Source organism: Canis lupus, chromosome 15, assembly GCF_003254725.2.
Source record: "Canis lupus dingo isolate Sandy chromosome 15, ASM325472v2, whole genome shotgun sequence".
Taxonomy (NCBI): Eukaryota; Metazoa; Chordata; class Mammalia; order Carnivora; family Canidae; genus Canis; species Canis lupus.
In genome coordinates this window covers 38,793,936-38,815,254 of record NC_064257.1, presented here as the reverse complement: position 1 = coordinate 38,815,254, position 21,319 = coordinate 38,793,936, and the positions used below count along the sequence as shown (strand labels likewise).

The 21,319-nt window shown below is 35.8% G+C and overlaps 1 protein-coding gene across 14 annotated transcripts in view; it reads left to right on the top strand.

Annotated features, from left to right (window-relative positions):
- The window catches only part of ANKS1B (ankyrin repeat and sterile alpha motif domain containing 1B), a 1,053,015-nt gene that overhangs the window by 402,735 nt on the left and 628,961 nt on the right, over nt 1-21,319 (top strand). The gene's annotated exons all lie outside the window — the stretch shown is intronic.

Here is a 21,319-nt window from a genome sequence, read left to right as displayed (position 1 = left end):
ACATTTAATGTCACCTGGGAGCGTGGGAAGGACTTCCTGATTGAGATTATCTGTGTCCATTATCTATTGCTATTTAACAAGCCACCTCAAAACTTACTGTCCTAGAGAAACATCAGTCATTTAGTTTGTTCACAGATCTGCAAGTTTGGCCAAGTTCATTGGACAGGGACAGCCAGTCTGTGCCACTTGGCATGAGCCAAGGCTGCTCAACTAGGGGAGAAAGGACCCGTTTTCAAGATGGCCGATTACATGGCTGGTGAGTTGGTGATAGCTCAGAGGTTGGCTGGGCTTATGACCTGAGACCATTTTTTCTCTTATGACTAGACTGTGAGAGCAAGCATCTGAAAAGAACCAGCGGAAGCTGTATCATTTTTATTATCTAGCCTTAGAAGTCACAGACCATACTTCTACTATAGTTCCATGTCTACTCAGATTCAAGGGGGGAGACCATGAGCCCCACTTCCTACTGGAAGGAGTGTCACAGTTACTTTGTAAGAAAATATGGGAGATACCTTTGCTGCCATTTTTGGAAGAGACAGACTTCCACTGTCTGCCCGTTGGGCACAATAATTTATATTCTTTTCCTATTCCTTTTCCTAAGCAAATTATGCTTGTTTTCTTCTTCAGGACTTCCAATCATCAGCCTATTAAAGCATGAGCTCCAAGTCTAGGTTCAGGTGTGCATGAATTTCCCTGGGGTAGTTCTGATGGTGCAGATTCTTGACTGCCTTTGCTCTTGGCAGTGATGACCTAGAACTACACAAATTATCAGCTTCTTCTCCCACGCACCCAACATATAATAGTGAGTCAGGTGTGGAGAACCACAGCTGCCATGCCCATTTCCCCACAGGGAAAACAAGGCACATGGTGGCCACTAGCCTTTGACAATTCTGAATGTAACCACGTACAGCTCCTTGATTAGGATTCAGTCTTATGGCCTAGGAATTATTCTCTGTGGCACTTGGTCCAACTATCTACATCATTATTTTCCATAAAAAAGTAGCCTGTGTTTATAGCTGAGTATCCTTCTTTCTTGCTTTCTGTCTGTTAAAGATTAGGAGTCAAAAGAGCTCTTTCCAATTTACGTTTCTGTTCTTCTAGTTCAGGCTGATATAACTTCTTTTAAAGCTTTGTGAACTTTTTGTGTTCCAATTAATATTCCACTCCATTAGACAAAAGCTTATGTTTCAGATAAGCTCCTCTCTGCTTTGGGCTCCTTTTGAGATTTCTGTGAGATAATGTCCTTGAGATTCTTAGGAACCCTATTGTTCAACAGGGAGAATCTGTGACTCATGCCCTTAAAAAAATGCTTTGAGGGTCTTTCGTCTGGCTTTTTTTGGAAGTGAGATTCCATACAGTACCACCAGATAGCTTCCTTAGGCCTCGACAAATGATGTTGTATCCCACCCAGATTTGGTCATCGGCCTTCTTCATTTGAAAATTGTGTGCCATTTGGAGCAGCTGCAAATGAGAAATGGTTTTGTTTTTGCACCCAGAAATGCCTGGCTCCTTTGTGTTTATTTGATAGGTCATTCTTCACTTCTCTCTTGGCTCGCATATTACCATAGGCAGCCAGATGAAGCTGGGTTGCTCTTTAAATATTCTTCTTGGAAACATCCTTAGATCATAGAGTTCATGTGGTTCATTTTCTATTTTCTGTGTTACTGCAGATGTCAATGTTGCCAAACTTTACACTGCTACAACACAAATGACTCCTTGCTTTTTAGCTCCTGATTGCATTCACTCTCCTTTAAGCCTTTACCAACAGCTTTCTCCTGGTTCTGTGGGCTTACAAGAATCCTCTCCTTGACCCTGATGGCTTCCACAGTCACTCACCCTGAGACCCTTCCAGCTTCTGTCTGTTGCCCAGTCACAAAGCTCATGCCATATGTTTTAGATTTTTGTTATGGCAACACCCCATTTCCAAATATCAGAATCTATTCTGGTCACTGATGAGTGCATAACAAACTACCTTCCTACTTAGTGAGTTTTAAAAAAAATAGTCATTTATTTTGTTTATAAATCCGTAATTTGAGGAGACCTATTTGTGGGGCCAGCTTCTTTCTGCCTCAAGTGATACCACCTAGGACAGCTTCAAGGAGATGTGGAAAGATCCCATTCTCAATATTGATTCTTATTCATGTGGCTGGCATGGCCTACTTATCCTCATGGTAAGTGACAGTGTTCCAAAAGTAACCATCATAAGAGAAGTGAGACAGACGCTGTATTTCCTTTTATGACAACTCAGAAGGCAACATCAGTTCTGTGGTAGTCAAGAGCCTACCTATGTTTGAGTGAGGGAGATTTAATCACCTCTCCCCTTTAGAGAAAGGCTTACTGAAGTCATGTTATAAGAAGATATACTTGTAGCCTCTTTTGGAAAATACAAACTCCCATATATACCTGAGTTGTTTATTGCTGTTATTCTTTTTCAGGTAGGATAAGAGTTAATTTGCATGGATATATGATTTTCCCTCATCGTGTTCAATCACCTAGATTTAGATAAAAGAAGCCAGTTTGCTCTGTTGACCCAGGTTTAATCATAATGATTGGTAGTCTGCATTTTTTACCATGATTGTGAATTTTGGGGGTGAGGGAGTCCAGAACTTAAATGGAAGAATTTTTCTTTTTAATGATAGGGATGAATACAAGTCAGAGCAGTTTCTGTTCTAATTCGAGATGGAACTTTATCAAGTGAACCCCACAGGATTCCTCTCCATAATCAACCTAGCAGGTGGAAGAGCACATCAATATCACTGTCTTTAGTTTGGATGAGGACGGAAACTGTGTCATTTTCCTTTGTTGATTCCATTAACCTGTAGGTTTTGCATGGATCCAATTCCTTCCAGGTTTCACTCTGCTATGCCTGGTCCCTTGTGACTCATACCTAGCTTTGCCTTTTCCCCTCAGGGCCAACTAACTAAGCTAATGAATTCAGTTACTGACCTCTGTGGAGTCTACTCATGTTTTCCCTTTGTTACCAAGTCCTTTACTGACTAAAGGTAGGACTTCCTGATGTGGAGACATCTCTTGGTGTACATGAGTCTTTTAGAAGCCCTCGAATTAAACTGGGTAGACAGCTACCTTACAGTTCCTCATCCACTCAACAAACTCTTATGGGGTACTTACGGTATTTTGGGCATTGTGCTAAATGTTGCTGAAGAACCAGTGAAAGTCCTGATGTTTAGAAGCTTAGAATGTGTTAAAATTAAGGGTCATAAGTGCAATGAGAGAGGTGAGCATAAGGTCTTCTAGGAGGGTAGAAGGGGAAAGACTGAGTGAAAGCTTACTGGAGGGGGTACTGCCTGACCTGAGCCTCAAAGAAAGAGAATTAGATACAGGGATCCCTGGGTGGCGCAGCGGTTTGGCGCCTGCCTTTGGCCCAGGGCACGATCCTGGAGACCCGGGATCGAATCCCACATCGGGCTCCTGGTGCATGGAGCCTGCTTCTCCCTCTGCCTGTGTCTCTGCGCCTCTCTCTCTCTCTCTGTGACTATCATAAGTAAATAAAAATTAAAAAAAAAAAAAAAGAGAATTAGATACATGAACGGAAAGTGTATGGTGTGTGGGTGAATGAGAGACGTGTGCATGGATCCAGAGGCATGGAAGAGCACAGTGCGTTCAGAGATATGACCAATGGTTAAGGCAGAGAATACTACTAAGGAAAGATGCATAAAAGAACAAGAGATGACATGCAGAAGTTTGGATTTCACCTGACGCTTTAAGCAGGGATATCCATGATGTCATGGATATTTGTTTTTAGAACAGTCTCTCTGGAAGCAATATGAAGAATACATTGGACAGAGATAGGGCTTGAGACAGGACGATTAGTTAGCAAATCAGTGTTCAGTCTCAGCCAAAAGAGGGAGAGAGAGAGAGAGAGATGATGGGCAGTACAACGACAATGCCAGCAAGGAGAGGAAGGAGGAACAAAGAGGAGGGATATGAAGGAGTGGAGGTTATCCCTTCTTCCTTTGAAAATTCTGCCATCTAGGAAATAAGTAGCCAAGGAAGCTAAATAATCATATTCTAGGGGAGTGCATTTTATAGTTTTTGGTTAACTGTGCTGATTACATGGCTTCAGTTTACAGATAAATTGAGGATTTCTATACATACAGGAATTGCACTCGGAAGCTTTCCTGAAGAGACTGAGAGATGGAGGGATGACTAGGTCTTTAAAGAGATTGTAATGTGTTGAATCAGGCCCTGCCTCTCCTTTTGGGCTTTTAATCACTAGTACATCAGAATGTAACCTTACTTGGAGAATTTGGAGATAGAGTCTATAGAAGTAATGGAGTTAAAATGAAGTCATTAGGTGGGCCCTCATCCAGCATGACTAGTGTCCTTATAAGAAGGAGGAAATTTAGATACGGAGAGAGAATGCAGAGGAAAGATGATGTGAAGAGACAGAGGAAGAAGATGGCCATCCACAAGTCAGAGAGGCTCAAAATAGATCCTTTCTTCATGGCCCCAGAAGAAACCAACCTTGATTCCAGATGTCTCTCCTCCAGACTGTGAGACAATACATTTCATTGTTTAGGACACCCAGATTGTAGTGCTTTGTTGCAACATCCCTAAGGAGTGATTGCAGGGACTATAACTGAGGGCACACATTCGATCATAGAAGGGAGGATCCTGGGCCTCTGAGGCCAGACACTGCCTGTTCTGCTCATTTCAGAGGCTCGGCACTTGAGGGACTTGATTGTGACTGACAGTGTCATTCAAGGATACAGAATATGCACTTTCACAGAAAATCACAGTTAAGTATGCAAATTAGTTCCCTGTCTGTGATCTTTTCTATTTATTAACCAGCTAAGCCAGTACCAAGTAGATCTCATCCAAAATTAAAAAATCTATCACGTTCACTGGTTTAATTTAAATATGAAAGCAACTTATTAGTAAACCTATATTTAACAAGATTTTACAGTTCAACCAGCAAATGAATGATATTCTTTGCAAGAAGCATCTTATTTACTAATGCCTCAAAGACTACATATTTCATATGAAATAACAAATGCTCTTGAACTAGGTGCATTAAAGATCAGCAGAAGCCCAGTCCTTGCTTGGTGAATTTGCTAAGATTCGTGCTCATGCAGCCAAGATTGAATCACGTTTGTTTCCCTTACTGCAACAAGCAAAGGATCTTACATAGTCACAGTGGGGACTCAATTGCATAAATGAATGAATAATTAAGTGAGTGAATGAATGAATGACTATTCTCTTTAAGGAAAAATGGCTGTAATGGCAGAAAAAGCCTCTATGAAATAGTCAGATGCCATCAAAGATAATGTTTTCTTATCCGCCTTTCATTTAATTTTAACCATCACAGGGGAATTTTTCCATTTTATGGTAACTAGGCAACCTGTTATTTTGAATCCCTTAGTGCAGGCTTTGCACACGATGGATGCTCAATAAATCCATCTTGATTAATGAGCAATTTATAACAACACCAGTGAAGACTGTTTCCAATACTGTTGGAAGAGAATAGATGATCTCTGATAAAAAGGACACAGTCAGTAGTTTCATGCCAGGATAGTGTGGGTCTTGCTTCCTTCCATTCAATTTGCTAATGTGCTTACTGGACTGTGATCACCCTGAAATGAAGATGTCCCTCCAATGAAGAATCCTCCACAACCCACGACACCTCCCCCAACATCCTGAAATAGGTAGTAGTGTGAGAGTGAGTCCGTAACTTATTTATACCAAAATATATATTTTTTGAAATACTGTGGAGCTGCCTTCATTCTAATGCCAAAATTTTGAAATTAAAATAATTCAGACTGGACTAGGGCTAATGTTTATCTTTGCTAAGCAAGTGGGTAGTGTCAACATGATTTCTGTGGGTATGTTTAACTCATTTAGGAGAGCAAACTATATTTAAGCCCCTTGGAAGCCTTCTTTTACGTACAAATACTGGCCTTGCTGATAAGAACCATTTTTATCAAACAGCAATTATTTATTTGGCATTTGCTCTGTGTTCAGTACTGTCTTAGTCATTTATTAAAGTGGTAAGTTGTAAATTTGTAACCCAGTTGTTGGTCTATAGAGGGGCCAAAGAGAGAAAACTAGGGCAGCAGACCTGCAGAGAAATCCTGGTAAATTAACTGCTTCCTTCATCCATATGGAACAGCTTACCAATTTGAAAATATAATCATCTCAGTTTGCTCAAATTCGTGGAAGTTGGCTATATTTAGAAACCAGCATCCTAAACAAAAAGAAAATTATGCTTTTTCCATCAAGTCAATTTTATCTGTACTATGTATGAATAACATGAACTGTAGAATAATAAGATATCTAAACATACAATAAACTCTTATTAAGTGATGATGTTGGAGGTGGGCATTGGCTTTTTATGATGTCATCTGTGGCCTCCTGTAGGGACGTCAGAATATATATACAAAGGAGGTAAACATTCATTAATTCACACATTCATGCTCACTGGGGTACCTCGGTGGCTCAGTTGGATAAGTATCGGACTCTTGATTTTGGTTTAGCTGATGATTTCAGGATCATGGATTGAGCCCCAAGTCAAGCTCCATGCTAGGCGTGGAGCCTGCTTAGGATTCTCTCTTTTCCTCTCCCTCCACCCCTACCCCCTCAGAAAACATAAATTAAAAAATAAATTAATAAAAATAAAAAATAAATTAATGCTCACCACAGTCAAGTGAGGTCTCCACACTGTGTCACATTCCACTCACTCTACTGTACTCTCCTCAAACCGCAGATACTTTTCCATGCCTTGTGTCTCACTCTCAGCAAATGGCCTCATATTCTAATTAGTAGAGACGGAGCTGTGTTGACGTTCTCTACCAAGTCTACAAGGGGCCCCTGCACCCTCCTCTTTCCCGTACCTCCTGTTAGAGTGGAGGAGTTTTCCTTTTAACATGTCTACGTGCCTGTGGCTTCTCATCAGTGTGACCTTTTTGGTCATTTACTCACCCCCCTGATTTTTAATTGTCCTTCCACTGGATTGTACATATTAATATTGAAATCTGCATAAGCCTATTTCATATGATAAACAGTAACAATGAACACTGAAAACAATAAATAACAACAAAAAAGCCCCCTGATTTCCCTTGACTCCTCAGCTTCTCTCCATCCCTCTGTATTCTCAGGACATTAATTTTTTTCCTTTTCTTCCATCCCATGCTACTTTTTTGGGTTCCCATTCCTCACGGCTTTCTCCAAATATACTTTCTAAAGGTACCAATGACCTTAAGATCACAAAATTGAGTGGACGTGTCTCAGCAGCATTCCACAGGATAGTGACACCTCCATCTTGACACCTTTTCTTTTCTCTGCTGTCTAAAGGCAGCTTTCATCTTATTTCACTGTTCCCTCTCCATGTTGACCACTGTCATTTTTCTGGATTGCATTAAACGTTAAGAGTTTCTCAGGTTCAGACAAAGTCCTCCCTATTCTTTATACTTTTTTTCCTCTTCCTAAGTCATTCTATCCATAGTATGACAACATGCTAAAGACTCCCAAATTTTCCCTCCAGGCCATACCACTTCTCCCAACTTTTGCCTCATCCATGTTCCTGTCCGTCCATCTATCCATCCATCTATCCATCCATCCATCCATCCATCCACCCACTGAATATTTCCACCTATATGTCTCAAAGGTGCCTTCACCATAACCTAGCCAAGGCTAAACTCATATCTTTCTCTCCAAACTTGTTTTTCATGTAGGGTTCCTTATCTTAGTAAGTGTTTTAATCATTCATCTGACTGCAGAAACCTGGCTGTCATTCTTGCCATCTCTGTTTCCATCAGCTCTTATATTCAATCAGTCATCAGGTCTTGGAATTTTTAACAGCCATCGATGTTAGGATGAAGTTAACTTTATAACTTACTCTCTATCCCTAATTAAACCTCTAATGTCCCTATTTCTCTACTATTACCAACCACGACTTAGAGATTATTTTAATAATAAAGTATTGTCTTATTTTCCTTCCTCGAATTTATTATTTACGTTTCAGCCAAAATAATCTCTGAAATCACAAATCTGATTGCATCACTCCTCTGGCTAAAACCTTTTAGTGACTTGTCATTGTTCTTAGAAAAATGACCCAAATCCCTAATAAGGTTCAAAATGCCCTGAATGATGTACCTTTCTCTCTCTCTCTCTCTCTTTCTTTCTTTTTTTTTTTCATTTTTAGCCTCATCTTTCACCAATTTCCACCTTCCCACACTGGCCATCTTTAGTTCCTTTTAGTTCTTTAATGGAGGCAAGTGCCTTCCTACCTGTGGGCTTCACATGCCTGAACCAAGTTCTGCTCCTACTGTCCCTTATCCTTCTCTTTCCCCCAAGTAGACAACATATATTCCTCCTCAGGGAAAATTCCTTTGTGGGCGCCCACACACACCCATGCCTCAGACTAAGTATACGGATGCCTCTGTTTTCTTCTCTTTAGCACCTTCTAATTTTACTTTCTATAGTCCGTACTTTGATTGCAATTACACAGTTATTTTGAGGTTATTTTAATATGTTTCAGTTGTTTCTCCAATAAAGTTCAAAATCTTGCCTGTCTGTTTACCCTTGCAATCAGAGCTTCTAGCAAAATCATTGCCACGTAAAAGATACTTAATATAAATATTAATGAAAAAATAATAGCTAATGTTATTGAGTACTTACCTTGTGCGTCTTAATTCATTTAATCTTAAACTGTACATGAAGTAGCTATTCTTTCCCATTTTACAGATAAGGGAAGCAAGTCACAAAACAGTTTAGAGCTTGCTAGAAAATGGCAGGTCTGGAATTTGAATACAGGATATTCAGCTCTGGAGACCAAATTCCTAACCACATTCACAGTTCATGGATTAATTACTTAATTACTTAATCATGATATTTTGATATTCTTTTGAATTTGCCAGGATAAATCTTGAATTTTTCCTTCCAAACAAAATAGGAAGAGTTGGAAACTTGTTTAGGCTTGTGATAAGTCTATAGCATGACTATTTGTGAAGTAGTACTAGAGGATGTTCTAATCAATTTAAAGTAAGAGGATATTGGAGATAACCAAAAGTGAAAACAAGTGAATAATTAAGTAATAATAATAAATTCAAAGAATAGGGAAGCACCTGGGTGGCTCAGTGGTGGAGCATCTGCCTTTGGCCCAGGTCATGATCCTGGGGTCCTGAGATTGAGTCCCTCATCGGGCTCCTCACAGGGAGCCCGCTTCTCCCTCTGTCTATGTCTCTGCCTCTCTGTCTGTGGCTCTCTCATGAATAAATAAATAAATAAAATCTTTAAAAAAATAAATTCAAAGAATAGATTCATCTATAATGTTTTCAAATAATATCTAATTATTCAAATTTTCATAATGACATGTAGTTGCCACTTAATAAAGATCTATTGAATGAATGAATTTATATTTACTATTTGACACAAATTTAGTTGAAAATATTATTGTGTGTATGTGCATGAGAAAAGAAGACCTAAAAGGTATTATATTACTTGTACTATCTCTTGATGCTAAGACATGTTATTTGTTTTCTTCTTCATACTTTTTTGTATTGTCCAAATTTTCTGCAGTAAACACATATTGCTTTTATAATTGGAAAATAATTAAAAATAACAGTCATCTGGAAAGTTAAAATAGATCATGTCAAAACAATTCACTTTTATCTAATTAATGTTAAATATGTGGGTGATCTCCCTCTTTGAAGAAAGCTGAATAGGCTAAGGATACATACTATCTCTAAAATACTGAAACTTCTCCTGCAATAAGCCTTCATCTATTAAGGATATAGATTTTGACTTCCATTTTTGCTCATACTTCAGAATATTTCAATTTAGATTATCTTGTTTGGTGTACTGGTTGAACACTTGACAAGAGTTATTCTCAGTGCTCCTCACAGAAACAAATCATAGCTTATGGGAATTTGCAGTTGTGTAATTTCAGTCCATTTTAATAATTAAGTTGTTATTTCGTGGACTCACTCTTATTAATTTTGTTCTGTTTAGCAGCTGCTGCATACAGCACTAAGTTGGAAATAACATTGTACTGAAAATATAATTTTAAAGAAATTTTATATAATGCTTGTGGCCTCATATTTAACCTTTTTTTCTCCCTCCACTGTCTAGACATGTCAGATACATCAACTAGCAATCTCACTAATTCATTTTATATTCTTTTCCATAGATGCTGTATTATTAATGTAATATTACACTAAAACTCCTAGTTCTCTCTTTAGGTACTCCTACACTCTTAATTAAGGTACATTAGCAGTATTAACTAACACCCAACCACAGTCACATTATACATTTAGAAAGTAACAGTTTTACAGTACTGTATTTTATTCTAGATCTTATCCAGTGTATTACATTTTATATTTATATTAGAATACACACATTCAAGAAACTTACAATAGAATATTATTTCATTGGTCTCTCAGAGGTGATTTATGAAAAAATGAAAAGACAAAAATAGCTTATTCTTAGGTATTATTTTTGAGAATTAACAAACTAGGTTTGAGTAGTTGAGAAGAATAGAGAGTTAAAATTATTTTCATTATTTAAATTCCACCAGGAATTACTGCACAAAATAGTTCCAGATCTCTCATTTCATCACATTTATCATGTTTTCTATTGCAGTTGAGGAAACTAAGTCCAAATAAATGAATAGTTTGTTGAAAGAGATGATGATTCAAAAGCAAACCTGTCATTGAGAAGTCACTGTGACTCTCAGTATATTATCCATAGCTCTTCCTTCAGTGTTCCGTCCTGCTGTTTAGAACTTTTTTTTATGAGATCGTTCATTCATTCATTTGTTCCACAGCTATTTATTGAGGACTTACTATTTTCCAGGCCCTTAGGTGTATAAGACACAAAGAAAAAGAAGACATTAGACATAAAGTAATAGGAGAGGTTTTATCTACAATACATTGTGAAATAAAAGCTTAAAGCATTCTAGGTACCTATTAAATCAATAGGGCTCAAAGAGACCATTACTGCATCCAGAATTATATATTTTACTGCCAAACTTGGCTACATTTGTTCTCTGTGGGATATCCTATTCTGCTATTTATGCACAGAACCCAGAGAAAGAACTGTAGGTGCCATTTAATCACATAGGTTTTTCTATGCCTTTCATTTCTTATAGAACCATTGAAATCATTACTGAATAGTTATCTAGTGTCTTCTGTGTCTCTTTCCTGTGAATAGAAGAAATGAAAAGAATAATAGAATGCTAAAAACTGTGCTATAAACAGTCAAGAGCAGTGAACCACCTAGCATTTCTTTCCTTAGAAAATGTAAAAGTAAGCAGACATTAAGTCACAGGTAAATATGAGGCTTCTGGATCATCATTTCAACAGAAGCATGCTTTGATTACTCTAACCAAGTATGGGGAGGAGTGATATGTCTAAATAAAAAACATGAAAAAACACATAAAAAAACCCTAAATAAATAAATAAATTCTGAAACAGCAATACAGAGTCTTTCTGAACCTGTGAACTCATTTTAAGTATCTTTTAATTGTTTCCCTTAGGAAAACCTGTTATATTGGTGTTATTATTTTTTAGCATAGTATAATAATTTTTAATATAGCTGTGAATATAATGCTTATTTGTTCTAATAGTAGCCTTTAAAAATAAGTTTAACATCATAGACTTACATATAACTTATTGTAATAAGTTCTCATTATAAAATTGAATACTTTGTTAATTTTGTTCAAAAAATATATGAAAAGCAAAATAAATAAAAGTAAAATATTTTCCTGAATCTTACCTATCAGGGTAACTAATTTTAAGATTCTGGTTTATTTCTTTTCCATTTTTTTCTTTCTTTTTTTCTGTGAATAGCTTTTGTATAAATGTGAATGAACATCTGGTATATATATACTTGTATTATTTTGATTTTTTAAAATCAATTATACATTTTTCTGATTATTAAAGTATAACATGACCTGACAACAAGTCTGTCAGGTTTTTTTAAAGTGACCCTTCCCCTGTTTTCCAGTGCATTAAAAATCATGATGAGGGATAAAATATAAAGTGAGAAAATTATGAATTCTAGTTGTGCTAAAAAAAAAGAAAAGAAAATATTTTTATCCTCAATTGGATCAGAAACACAAAATAGAAACTGGAACCTAAATGGCAGCCTTACCTGGTGACTGGGCCCAGAAATGGGCAGGATCCATAAGAAAATTGCATCCTTCAAGGTAATGGAATTTAAAAGAGCCCCACTTCAAATGGGAGCCAGAGGTCAGGCCTACTGCTAAAAATGTACAGCCAAGGGTGTTAAATTTCCAGACAATAAAAACAAAGAAGATTGAGGTTTATGATCAGAGAGAGTAAGTAAAGTAGGCTAAAAAGCTAGAGAGACAAAGAAACAATGAATTTTGATTTTTTAAATAAATGTTTCTAGTAAAAATTTGAAGAGAAACCAAAAATTAAAAACACAATTAATATTTTCTAAACCAGTACTGGAAAATAAAAGAATAAAGAGGCAAACCAAAACCAGAAAATAGAAATAATAAAAGACAAAGATGATCATATGGGGTGCAATTTTTAAAAATAGTGCTATATGCTTTATCCAGGAGTCAAACATAAATACAAATGACACAATGGGGTTAAAAAAGATCAAGTTAAGCCAGTCTAAGAAAGGCATTAAAGCAATATCATCAGTCAAAACATAATTGAAAGTTAAAAACATTAAAACTGATCAAGAGAGCTACTACATAACAATTAAGGAATCAAACACAGTATAGAAAGAAGTATAAGGTCACACAATTTTTCACACGTTTTTCACATACTACATTGCCTTGAAATATTAAAAGCCAAAACTGATAGGAGTTCAAAGAAAAACTGAATTCCACAATTTGTGCAAGATTTGAATATACCATATTTCACTGAGAATTTTGAAAAAAGAAGAAACATAAGAACATACTATGTTGAATAATACATCAATCATGATTTAATAGACATATCTAGAACTGTGTACACATCAATAGAGAATGAATATATTCTTTTCTCACATATGTAAATTACTTAGAAAAGCCGACTACTTACTAGGTCACAGAGATGGTCAACGTATCAGATAATCAAGTCCTGATGTCAGGTTATAACGTAATGAAATTATGAATTAATAATAAATAATAATAAATCATACTGTATTTGAAAAAGTTTTTTTCTATATATTGGGTGGTTTACAAATGACAAATATATGTGTGTAGTTCTGAATTAAAACCTGATACAATGCATAATTTTATAAGGGAAATACTAATAATTTCCCCCATTTTGCCTCACCCAAATGTGCCTACTTCCTAACCTACTTTCATGTAAACAATGCTGACAGCTCAGTTTATATCTTTTAGCATACAAGCTAAGAAAAGCATGTATATGTATATACATATGGGTTTCATTTCTTTTTACCAAAATAGAATCATGCCATACCTATTAGTTTGCAACTTTTTTTCTTTCATTGTATCCATTCATAGGGATTGTCTTGTCTGTGAGCAAGGTTATCCTTTTTTCTATTGTTAATTAACTGTAGAAACTTGCAGAAAATTTATTTCCCATGCAGTCGTATGGTGTTACAAGGCCAGCATGCATAAGTTCCAGTGGACCAAGGAAGGGCTGAGATTTTCCTGAAATTACGGTTTCCCCATTTCCCTCATCTCATCTCCTTTTCCACCTTGCACACAATGACTGAAACAGTAAAGAAAAAAAAAGAGAGATTGGAATATGATATACTACAAACTTTATGATAATAGTAATTGTAATTTACTGTGGCAGAGCAAACTGAAAAAAGATGTTCGCTGTCTAAAAAATTTTTTGAAGACCATAAAGTGGAAAATAAGAGGTACATTCAGCAACTGCATAGTAAATTTGATAAGATTATTCTCAACAGTAAAAAGAGAATCAATGAAAATAATTTGCTTAAAATTAGAACTAAATGCCCCACAAAACATTTTAAAACATTTTTTAGCAGGATCCAAACTTATAATTTAAATTTATGCAATACCTTTGACTTTCCTATTAATGATATTGAGTCAGGGAACTTACTTAACTTGGGTAGACATAATATTGAAACTGAAATTATTTTATTTTGAAATTAAATCAATTCTAAAAGCAATGAAACAATTCTGTCAATGTGAATGCAAATACTAAAGGAAAATAATTTTTTGCTACTCAATTCAATTATTTGAAAACTTTTAAGCATGTTTAGAACAACTTTGTTTTTAGTGGAATCTATTTTTCCAACTTTAATTTTACAAAATCTAAATAAGATCATGTATTTCCAATGAAAGTTTACTGCCTGAATTCACATGCTGAAAGTGTAATTATACTCCAGCTTATGAAGGCATAGTATACATAAAGGAACATAAAATATTTTATTAGTAATTTAAATGATAACATCCTGGATAAATTGAGTTAAATGATATATTATTAAAATTAATTTATTTTTACAAATTTTTTACACGTGGCTACTAGCAAATTGAAAATTACATATGTAGCTCACATTATATTTCTCTTAGATAATGCTAGTGTAGAGAAATAAAGTAATTCAGTCTTTCCTCTAGCATCATTGATCAAAATTAGGGTTTTTTTTTAAATTGGTTTGTAGAAATTTCTTTTCGGCCTCATAATCTGTTACTGGTACTGCCATTCTAAAAATTTTTAGGATTGTTGTCAAATTTGATAAAACTCTTCTTTCATATCTAAGATATAAGATTTGGAAGAACTTTCCATGCGCTAACTCCTGTACATATCACATTTTTCTGGTACACAAATATTTCTAGGTCACACTCATATCTCAACATCACTCATATTGTAGTAGTGCTCTAAACCTTATGATTACATACTAAGCGAGTTGGCACAAGAGGTGGTAGAGAAAATTTCCAGATGCCATTTTAACATCTGGATTATATGAGGAAGTGACTTAAACCTTGCAAATATGTCCCACTAAACCCAAACTAAATGTATCCCAAACTCATCTTCTCCTTAGTCAGTTTAAAAAAAAAAAACTGTCTCCAGCCATTTTAATACTACCCCAAACAAGGAGAAGTATGAAGCAAGGAAACTGGAATTGGAAAAAATTTGAAGAGATCTTAACTTATTACAATTAAAATATTTTACTTTTTATAAAATTTACTAAGACTTTTCCAGAGACCCGCCCAGCATCTTGGGACAGACCCATAAAAGTTTGGGATACTGAAGTTTAAACTTCGGTCTTTGCCTCTGAGCGTAAACCTTTTGTTTTACAAAAAAGGAAAGCCATATATATTTTTGCACATACTATTTTTCTCATTCAACAGTATTTCAAATGACTTCCTTGAAGTCAGCTGGTATCACTACAATTCATTCTTTTAAAGATTGCAAAATATTTGATGGTATTATGTATCATGATTTATTCCACTTTGGTTGAAGAGCCTTCACTTCATTTTGTATTATTTTCCCACTATTAACAAAAGAACAACAAACATCATTGTGTACCTGTCTTACTGGAGGTGCTTTTATTTCTATGATATAAATTTCAGTGGGAGTCACATATAAAGATCATACATCCTACTTTCCCTGAGTGTTCCCTTTTATGCTTGTTGACCTGGCATAACTGTTACTAACGCTCCCTTTCACTGCCAAAAGTGTCCCAGTAGGGATAATAACTGTGTGCATACCCTAGTGAAAGGATGGATATGTATATTTTAATATATTTAATATCACTGGGCGCTTTTTATGTGCCATACATTGCTTTAAGCACTTTACATGTATTATCTCATTTAGTTTCCACAAATATCCTATTATTTTTATTTTACAGATAAGGAAACTGAGGCACAGAGAAATTAAGTAACTTACCCAAGTTCACATTTCTAGTAAGTGTGGAGTCATGATTTAAACCCCACAGCCTGGCTCCAGAGTAGGGTGACTAACCAAGCCCCAGGACTGAAGGGGTTCCCAGGATATAGGACTTCCAGGTTTAAAACTGAGAAAGAACCTAGCAAACCAAGGTAAGTTGTCTGTGTCATTAAGAGGCACTGATCTTAATGCTGTTGCTTTCCAAAATGGCTGTATCCATTTCTGTTGCCATCAGTAGTTTGAGAGTAGCTTTTTCCTGTAGGACTGTGGATATTAAGTCTCTAAGATAACTCCCAATTATCCCACCTCCTAGTATCTATGCCCTTGTGTTGCCCCTTTCCCTTGATGTAGACTGGACCTAGTGACTTGCTTCTATTGATTAGAATATGGCAAAAATATTTTAATCACATCCAGGATCAGATTACAAAAAAAGCTCTGGCTTCCATCATGCTAGCTTTCTCTTGCTCTCTGGCTTATTCACCACAATGAATGGGATCATCCCATTGTGAGCCTCTGTGGAGAGACCCACGTGTCAAGGAACCAAGAGGAGCTTTTAGTCAACAGCCAACATGAAACTAAGGCCCTCAGTCCAACAGCTCATGAAAATCCAGTACTGCCAACGACCTTGTGAGTGAAGCCAACTGCTCCTAGTCAAACTCAAATGAAACCATAGACCCAGCTGACATCTTAATTGCAGCCATCTGTGTTTTTGTTGGGGGATACTTCTTTCCATACATATTTAATGTAACAACTGTTATGCCCGATTTTATCTATTTATATACACACACACACATATGCATGAGCGTGAACGTACCTTATGGTAACTACAAACAAAAATCTACAATAGGTACCCCAAAAACAAAGAGAAAAAACCCCAAACATAACACTAAAGAAAACCACCAAACCACAAGGAAAAAGGCCAAGAATCGAAGAAAAGAGAAGAGCTACAAAAACAACCAGAAAACAATGAACAAAATGGCCCTAAGTACATACCTATCCATAAATACTTTAAATGGACCAAATGCTCCCATCAAAAGATATAGGGTGGCCAAATGGTTTAAAACTAACAAACAGGATCAATCTATGTGCTTCCTGTAAGAGATTCACTTCAGATCTAAAGGTACGTATAGACTGAAAGTGAAGGCATGGGAAAAGGTATTTCCATGCAAATGGAAAAAAACAGAAAGCTGGAGCAGCAATATTTATTATCACATCAGTCAGATTGGCTATTTTTAAAAGGACAAAAAACTGTTGCAAGGATGTGGAATAAAAGGAACCCTTGTGCACTGCTGATGGGAATGTCAATTGGTGCAGCCACTCTAGAAAACAGTATGGAGGTTCCTCAAAAAATGCAAAGTAGAACTATCATGCAATCTAGCAATTCCATATCAGGATATTTGTACAAAGAAAATGAAAATACCAATTTGAATGGGTATTTGCACCCCTATGTTCACTGTAGTATTTATTATTTACAATAGCCAAGATACGGAGGCAACCCAAGCGTCTGTCTATAGGTGAATTGATAAAAATGTATGGTGACAGTTTGGAAATAGATTTACTATGAGGATCATTTCATAATACGTAAAAATATTAAATAACTTCAATGTATACCTGAAACTGATAGGATATTGTATGTCAGCTATACTTTAATTAAAAAAAAAAAAAAGGCTGGGTTTCAGGTTAGGTTTGTTGTTTTATGATGCCCCCACTTGTTGGTATTTCCTCCATTAATATCCTATTCAAACTGAACTCTTTACTTGACAAATGTGCCTAATTCTTTTCCATTTTCTAACTTTTGCTCATTGTACCTCCAACTCTTGGAGTGCCCTTCCCACTCATTTCTTCATGCATGGAATTTTACTGATCTATCAGAGACCTGCTTAGTCACTGCCTCTGCCATGACACTTTTCTTAAACCCCAGCCACAAGTAATCTCCGCTCTGTTTGTCAGCTACGTAGCAATTAGCACAGTCTCTGGTGCACTTTCTTTGCTCAGTACATGCTAGTGAATGATGTTAAAATTCCACTCTGTAGCATTGCGTGTGGATTATTTTGTATTCATAGAATACTTTTAAAAGCTCACATAAGCTAGATTTTCTTCTAAGCTTGTTGTTTTAGAGGAAATGGACAGTCATAATGCATAAGCTAATGTGTAGTCAGAGAAGCTGACTAGAAGATAAGTCTCTTATTTCTATCTGAAATTGCAAGTATATTTAGAAATTTTCTCTAAGCAGTTTTTACATACCTCATTTCCTTTTTGTCAGCAATGTTTTGTAGCTGCAGGTGTAAAAAATGTAGGTTGACCACATAAAACCGTCTTGGACACAGGCTGTCATTTTGCAGATTCCACTGGATAATAGGTATTTTTAAAATAATAAAGGGTATTTAAAATATGCTTCTCTTTTGGATTTTCTCAAAAAAAAAAAAAAAGACCATTGATTACAAAAGCCAGATCACATTTCTCCATGTAATTAAGGGCATTTTTGATGTTTGCCATTGCCATACAGGTTTTGCTTTATTCACTTTATTTCATTTAGTATTTTTAAAGGCATTGAGCTAAGAAATGTGGAGGGGATGAGGGAAATATAAGTGTCTGCAAAAACATAACCGCGTCTGGAAGAGATAATGAACAACGCAAGGTAGTATAAAATCAAATTATCAGTGTAATGGTACAGATCTCGGATTCAGAAGATGGAGACAGTTATAATCTTTTCTAAATAATTTAGTACTTGATTACCCATTGTCTTGTACTATGTATTAAATTACTTATAAGAAACATTCAAAAAGCTTTTGCCTTACAGTCTGCATAAAGTACCCCTCGGTTTTTCTGATTTCCAATGGTAGTCCACAGGGCCAGCCCTTGCAGTGAATCATTCCTCAAGGGATCACCTCTTATTCCTGGAATTAAATTCTGTCTCTACCAATTCGTGTGAATAGCTAAAAGATACTGGTCTCAAATTTTATCCAAGTATTCACAGTCTTTACTCTAGATGTATTATCTGCAAAGCATTATTATTATTATTACTATTATTATTATTAGTTTTGCTTTTCCTTCTGGATTTTATTTTCTATGTTTTAATTCTGATAATATTTAATTTGATAGGGAAAAATAAAACCCGTGCTTTGTGCCTGATAACATGCTAGATACTTTTCACATGTATTCTCTCATTTTTATCTGTGCACATAAACCACAACTTTCTTCTAGATGGTTATTATTAATCATTCTCATTTTTAAAGTTAAGAAAACTGATGTCCAGAGAGGATAAAATAAATTGTCTAACATTTGAGCAGGCAAGACGTCAGCATCTGGTATTAGAATATAAGTTTGGTTGCTTTTTTGAATTAGAGTTTACTAAAAGACAAAGAATTAAATATCTTGTGCTAAAAAAAAAGTTGAGTAACAAGTAGCACAGAATTGAAGATGAGACAGAAAATAGAAGAAAATACCATGAGTGAGAGACCCAGAAACAGACACATGAAGGCTTCAGATAATCGAATTGTCAGGCATAGATTTTAAAAAAACAACTGTGTTGCTATGCTCTTTTCCACCAAATACAAGCAAGCTTGAAATTGTTAAGAAACTGAAAAATGCCAACTGGTGACATTGTATATTTGAAAAGGAAGCAAATAAAATTTTAGAATGGTAAAGTATAAGTGAAATTAAGAAGATGATTTGATAGACTAGACACTGCTGAGGAAAGAGCCCATAAACTGGATAAATGAGTATTAAAAACTATTCAGAATGCAACACAGAGAAACAATAATTTGAAAACTGCAACAGAGTATAAATAATGAGAATAAGGCCTCTAACATTTTTTCACTGGAGTCCAATAAATATTAGCTATTATTATTATTACTGTGTCACTTCTTGCTTAAAAATTTTCAATATTTCCCACTGCCTACAGAATTAAATATATACTTGTATACTAATAAAACTTCCTTCTACTTAAACTTAGCCTCAGCTTTTCCCTAACACAAGATAACAGCTTTGTCTTTGCTCTTTTTACCTCCATGCCCTTCCTTAGGTTTTTATGTTCCGTCTAATCTTTCTTGCCCGAAAATGGAAACCTTTCACAGGCCTCTCTTCTTTCCCAGCCATGGTCTGGTGATTGTTTCCCCTCTTGGTGTATCATTGTGCTGCCTTTATTATCAGATCTTAAGTCATATTGCATTATACTTTGTCTATGTGTCTGATGTCACATTTGATTGTATACGTCTTGAGGGCATGGATTTTTAGACATTTTATCAAAATTTATATTTTTTCAAAGCAGTTTCAGTTTCCCAGAAAAATGGAGCAGAAGGTATAGAGGTTTATTTCTCTCATGCCCCACACCCACACAGGCACACCCCCCCCACCCCCACTATCACATTACCCGCTGTGGTGGTACACTTGTTATGGTCAGCAAGCCAACATTGACCTGCTGTTATCATCCATTGTCCATGGTTTATGCAAGGGTTCACTCCGGATGCTGCACATGCAATGAGCTTAGACAAATGTATAATGACATGGATGCACCAACACTCCCGTACAGAAGAGTTTTACTGCTGTAAAAATCCTCTGTGCTCCATCGATTCATCCTTCCTTACCTTCCACTCTCTGCCTAGAGGTTCTTTTTAATTTATCCTTAGAACATAACATACTACTTGACACATAGTTGCCCCCAAATAAATGTTTTTAGATTATATGGTTGAAAGAATGAAAGGGAGGGACAAATGGGAGAGAACTGGGGCTTCTTTTAATTGTCTTGCTGACTGATATTTTATCTCTGTTTCAATATTTACTCAAAACAATTCTATCCTAGTCAGAAGAACACCTAACGTGACCATCTTTCAAAACTCTGCATATTCTTGAGACACTAATTCAAATCTCATCTTATCCATTAAACCTGAGTCAGGAGTGAACTCTGGGTACTTTTAAGACATATTTAATAAATGATCTATTTCATTCAATGCGTCACATTTGTATTTTTCTGTTGTTGTTTTATAAGCCTATCTCTGGACTCCCCAGTGTAACTGACTTATATTTTATATGATGGGTAGAGTTTTTATCCCCTCGCTTTGAATAAGCAAGAGGTGTTTTCATGAATTATTACTTTTTACTTGGGATTGTAGACAATGGCCATGGAACAGAGAAACCTGCTAATCTATAAAGAATTCACGGTCTTAGTTTCCTTTGCATGAGTTCAACTGTCTAGGACAGAAAATTATTGGGAACTAATGAAAACAATTTTTTTTTGTTTTTTTTAAATTTCTTTTTGTTTGTTTTAGATTTGAACTTGCAAGAGTCTCCATACAAAGCTGTAGAGGATTGCCAAATTATCATTAAAATAATATAATTTCCGTGGGCTAGCAAGAGTTATTTATAGAATTTTCCATCCTTTTCCAAGTATATTAAACATTCCAAAACTGCATCTTTTTTGTTATTTAGTTTTGATAAAAATTTAAGAAGAACATTTTATGCATGTTGCTGGTTTTAATAAAGTCATCACTTTATTTCTCCTCCAACCCTTAATACTA